Source organism: Lactuca virosa, chromosome 8 (assembly GCF_052849685.1).
Source record: "Lactuca virosa cultivar CGN04683 chromosome 8, Lactuca_virosa_CGN04683_v6, whole genome shotgun sequence".
NCBI classification, from domain to species: domain Eukaryota; kingdom Viridiplantae; phylum Streptophyta; class Magnoliopsida; order Asterales; family Asteraceae; genus Lactuca; species Lactuca virosa.
The window spans coordinates 183,918,123-183,923,978 of record NC_136433.1 but is presented as its reverse complement, the minus strand read 5'-3'; the positions used below and the strand labels follow the sequence as shown (position 1 = coordinate 183,923,978).

The 5,856-nt window shown below is 36.3% G+C and overlaps 1 long non-coding RNA gene across 2 annotated transcripts; it reads right to left on the bottom strand.

Moving 5' to 3' along the window:
- Positions 1-502: 502 nt before the first annotated feature.
- LOC145134090 (uncharacterized) lies at positions 503-1,946 on the bottom strand. Of its 2 annotated transcripts, XR_013718896.1 has the most exons (4): positions 1,652-1,946; positions 1,521-1,564; positions 1,270-1,429; positions 503-604 (listed from the first exon to the last, which is right to left on the bottom strand). It is a non-coding gene; the product is annotated as an uncharacterized LOC145134090 (long non-coding RNA). The 2 variants fall into 2 exon arrangements; XR_013718895.1 differs by lacking the exon at positions 503-604 and having other exon boundaries at positions 698-1,429.
- Positions 1,947-5,856: the final 3,910 nt, after the last annotated feature.

The window sequence follows — 5,856 nt, the reverse complement described above, 5'->3', positions numbered from 1 at the left end:
AACCCACCAAGAATCGTTAAAAACCCTCTATTATGCATACCCCTATATAACCATTGACATCTACAAAATCTTTTCTTAAACATGTTATCTCATGGAAGTCGCATCTTTTGATGAAGACTTGCAATGCTAAAGCTCCTTCCATAAGGATATTCAGTATTATTTATCTTTCTTTTTCCATGACTGATATCCCTATGGAAAAACGATTCGTTTGGGGCTCATGGCTTATGGCTTATGATGTATGACTCATGGCTTATGGTATAGAGCTTAAGGCATATGGCTTGGGGCTTAGGGCCTATGGATAATTGTATATGCCTTAGGGTTCATGATTTATGGTTTATTTTTTTTGGTTTATAATTTATGTCTTATGTCTTATGGATTATAGCTTATGACTTATAAGAATGTGTTTTGTTACCTATCCTATAATAGAACTCAGGAAGGCACATGAAATTGCAAAGAAAACAAATATCAAATGGATCACTAACATAAATGAAATGATGCGACTAATAAAAAAATATCAAATGAAATTAACAAAACATGGTCCCATCAATTCAAAACGAAAGAAGTGATGCATATGACCCAAAAAATCACAACCCAAGCTGAAAACCTGAAAAATAAGAAATAAATATTTAGCAGATATAATATAAAACAAATGCTAAAAGGTCTTGTAAAAAAACACATACCTACAACCATGGAAACTTTTGAGAGTGAAACTAAGTGGAAGTTTATCTTGAAGCAGAAATTAAAGAACAATATATTTTCATGTTGTATCCAGAAAGGTAATTGACATATTATGTATAAAAATGAAAACTTTGTGAAGTGGGTCATCTATCTTTAACATTTAACACAAAAGCATAACATTTTTCAAATTTTGGTTAGTGTTTCATAGTTCTGTAATAAAGAATTAAACTGAAAAATAAAAACTGAAGCCACCTACCTAGTACTAAAACCCCAACGTTAAACTAGTTCAACCAATCCTCATAACAGATTAACATCAGAAACAAGAAATGCCTTCTCCCATATTCTTTGGCTAAAACAGGTATTCTAAAACAAGTTATGAATTCTTATATTACCAACATCCAAAACAGAGCTACAACTTTGGGAAATAAATTATGTCCTTTATGTATGATTACTATACTGATAACAAGAGAGATAAGCACAAACTAAGAGTTAATGAGTAATTGTTCACGATCCTGAAAAAGTAATTTAGATGAGGCAACCAAAAAGATGGAGGGAGCATGAAATTTGATTATAAGGTTCATCAAATATTACAGTAAATTGGTTTTGAAGCTGCTCAAAATCTAGAAGAAATTGTTCATTGCGTGAAGGAAGGTCCCAGTTAAGAGTAGTAACTCGTTTATGTGTCGTGCTCCTGTAGTTAATCTCCTCGTCAACATCCATGTATGATGTATCAAAAAAAAACTTTTAATACCTATTGAAAAAGAAACATGAGATTCGCAAAGTTTTGTTCTTTATAGCGTAATTGAAACTGAAACTGAAACTTAATAAGAGATTTAACATACGGTGGTTCTGGGACCAAATCATCTGCCTTTTGGTGGCCACTTCTCTGTAAATTTTTACATTTAAAAACAATATTTTAGGAATTGATGGAGTACATAAACTGAAAACAATGTGGGAAATAAGTATTTTGTACCTGGGTCGGAGAATCTATAGCAAAGTGCAGTGACAAGCAGTTTTAGGTTGTAGTAGCGGCGAGGTTATGGAGACTGAGCAGCAACGATGTTGGAGCTGGGATTCCATATAGATGGAGATGTAGATGGAGATGGCGATCAGGGATTCAGCGCATGGATGGGAGACAGTGGGAGTTGGAGCGTAGGATGGAATTCGAAAGGTAGGATGAAATTGAAAATTTTGAAACTTCTTATCGTTGACCTGGGGAGAAATCAAAGAAAGGGAAACTTTCAAAAAGAGGGAAAATTTTAAGAATTTGGGATTTTGATATGTTTTCAGGTCAGAACAGGAGGGAATACTTTCGGCTTCCTATATTTTCCTATAACAAATTTAATAATATATATAATCGTTTTAAAACTAAATAAAAAATATATATGTTATATATTTTATGTGGAAAAGTTGCCTCCAAAATTAACAAGTAACAAATAGTTCAGGGGTTATTTCCGTAACTTATCATTTACTATTCATAGTTTGACTATGAATAGTAATATATAAGAAATGTGAAATAATAATGGACGGAGACTTTGACTAATATATATGAATTAGAAGATGGAGGCGCAGCAATTTTGGTCATAAATGGAGGCGCCTCACATTGCCAACCTTTTGACCATAAATAGTAATATATATCTATTTGTTATTCTAATTTGGTAGGCGCAAATTCTTTGGACGGCATATGTAGTTCAATTCGTTTGGTATTCCTTTGGCTATAAATAGCCTAACCCATTTCATTACAACATAACCCCACGAAATATATATATATATATATATATATATATATATATATATATATATATATATATATATATATATATATATATATATATATATATTGATACACCACCGTATATTTTAGCTCTCCCACTCTATTTGTAATCTCTTTCATAATCCCTGTAAACACTGCAAATTATAGTGAATTGTTTCTCGGCTTCCTCCGCCCGTGGTTTTTTTCCCGATTTGGGTTTCCACGTAAATTCATGTGTCTCTATTCTATTTATTTTATTCGTATTTCGTTGTGATTATTACGCTTTGATAATTTTTGATCTCATTCCGCATTGAGCTAATATTATTTAAGTCAATTTGGATCCGTCGTATTTTACAACAATTGGTATCAGAGCATCCGGGTTGTGATATTAGCTCGTTGGGATCATTTTATCAAGTAATTAATCATGTCTTCGGTAAAATACGATATTCCACTACTGGATCGTAACATCCGATTTCCGTTGTGGCAAGTAAAGATGAGAGACATTCTCATTCAGATGGATTTACACAAGGCACTCTTGGGTTTCAATATGATGCCCGATACATGGACCGAAGAAGAAAATGAGATGAAAGATCTGAAGGCTTTATCCCAGATTCGTTTGCACTTGTCAAACGATGTTTTGCAAGATGTTCTAAAAGAAACGTCAGCGGCTTCTTTATGGCTAAAGTTGGAGCAACTGTTGATGACCAAGAGCTTACCAAACAAGTTGCATTTGAAGCAACGGTTGTTCAATCTCAAGATGATTGAAGGAGGCTCTTTAGCTGAACATATATCCACATTTAAAGAGTTAGTAAATAACTTAGAGAATATGGATGTCCAATATGAAGATGAAGACTTGGCTCTATTCTTACTATCGTCGTTGCCAAAATCCTATAGCCATTTTCGTGATACTATTATCTATAGCCGTGACACTCTAGTTTTAGATGAAGTCTATACAACTTTGGATTCCAAAGAGAAGATGAAGCATATTACTGGTGGTGGTTCAAGTGATGCTAAAGCCGAAGGTTTGAATGCCAGAGGAAGAACAACAGAGAGAAGTAGAACTTCTCAATCTTCCAACAGAACCAGATCCAAGTCAAAAGGCAAACGAAAGTTTTGCAACTATTGTCACAAGAAGGGACATGTGCTTGAAGAATGCTTCAAGTTGAAGAATAAAGAAAAAGAAAAGACGACAGCAAATGGCAAACAAGCTAGCACTTCGGGTGAAGCCGATGTAGCTGAGGTTGAAGGTATTGGAGAACTTTTAACAGTTTATTCAGATAAACTGGATTCCACTGGTGATTGGATACTCGACTCTGGTTGTACTTTTCATATGTGTCACAACAAAAGTTGGTTTTACACATTTGAAAAGGTTAACCAGGGCTATGTGTTGATGGGTAACAATACTACATGTCCAGTTCTTGGACATGGTTCAGTCAGGATCCGTATGTTTGACGGAGTTATTCGAACCATGGGGGATGTTAGATATGTTCCTGACCTCAGAAGAAACTTGTTATCTCTCAGTTCCTTTGACAAAAAAGGATACGATTTTGCTGGTAAAGGTGGAGTTCTCAGGGTATTCAAAGACGGTTCCGACAAACTGAGAGCCAAACGAAAAACCTCAGATCTTTACTTTCTTGATGGGCAAACAATTTCGAGTGATGTTGCTGTTGTTTCAAAGTCTCTTTCTGATCCAGATCAGTCCCGTCTTTGGCACCTTCGACTCGGCCATATGAGTTTTCAAGGCATGTTAGAATTGAGTCGAAGAGGTTTACTTGGTCAACAAAAGATTGTTGATTTGGATTTCTGTGAAGACTGTGTATATGGCAAGGCAAAACGAGTAAGGTTTGCAAGTGGTATCCATACAACGAAAGGACCACTTGATTATGTTCACTCGGATTTGTAGGGACCGGCTCGAGTTGCTTCAAAAGGTGGAGCTATTTATATGCTCACTATTATTGATGATTTCTCCAGGAAGGTGTGGTCTTTCTTCTTAAAACATAAAGGAGACGTTTTCTCTACCTTCAGAAATTGGAAAGTTCAGGTTGAAAAGCAATCAGGTCTGCTGTTAAAGTATCTTCGTACGGATAATGGACTTGAGTTTTGCTCAGAAGAGTTTAATGTCTATTGTCAAAAGGAAGGCATTACTCAACATCGCACAGTAGTCCATTCACCTCAACAAAATGGTGTAGCTGAAAGGATGAATCGCACCATTATGGAGAAGGTTCGGTGTATGCTTTCTAATTCCAAATTGCCAAAGTCTTTTTGGGCGGAGGCTGCTTCGACTGCTTGCTATGTTATCAACCGATCACCGTCACGAGCAATCGAGAAGAAAACTCCGTTTGAGTTATGGTCCGGTAAACCTGCCAATTATTCAGATTTAAAACCATTCGGATGTCCAGCGTATGCACGAGTTGACAATGGGAAGCTAGAACCAAGAGCAATCAAATGCGTTTTTCTTGGGTACAATCAAGGTGTAAAGGGTTACAAGTTATGGAGCTTTGATTTGAAGAAAATTATCATCTCAAGAGATGTTACTTTTGATGAGTCTGCTATAATTCAACCAGTTGCTGACTCTTCTAAAAGAACAGATGCATCAGATGTATCATCCGAATCAAATAAAGAGAATGCTCAAATGGAGGTGGAGCTTCCTACTTCACCTACCACTAATCAGAGTACAAATCAGCATCAAGATTCTTCTTCGTCGGATGAGCATGTTGTTGGTGAAGATTCAACATCTTCACAACCACAAGCTACTACTCCAAGCATTGCAAGAGATAGACCGAGAAGACAGATTATTCCTCCGAAGAGGTATGCTGAATCTGATTTGGTTGCCTATGCTTTTATTGTTGGTGATAATATTGAGTCCGCAACGGAGCCTGCGAATTATGACGAGGCTATCAAATCTGAAGACTCAAATGATTGGATGCTCGCTATGCAAAATGAGATGGAATCTTTGCAGCGAAACAGTACTTGGAATTTAGTTCCTATTCCGAAAGGGAAAAGACCAGTTAAATGTAAATGGGTCTACAAGATCAAGGAACCTGTCAACCCAAATGATAAACCAAGATACAAAGCTCGGTTAGTATCTAAAGGCTACAGTCAGATTCCTGGTATTGATTACACTGACATTTATTCCCCAGTTGTCAAACATACTTCCATTCATGTATTGTTGGGGTTGGTTGCTTCTAACGATTTTGAGTTAGAACAACTTGATGTCACTACAGCTTTCCTAAATGGTGAGCTTGAGGAAGAGATTTTTATGCAACAACCTGAAGGTTTTGCAGTTCCTGGAAAGGAGAACTACGTATGCAAATTGAACAAATCTCTTTATGGCCTCAAGCAGTCTCCTAGACAATGGTACAAGAGGTTCGATTCTTTCATGACCAGTCACAAATTCAGCAGGTGCACCTATGATAGCTGCGTTT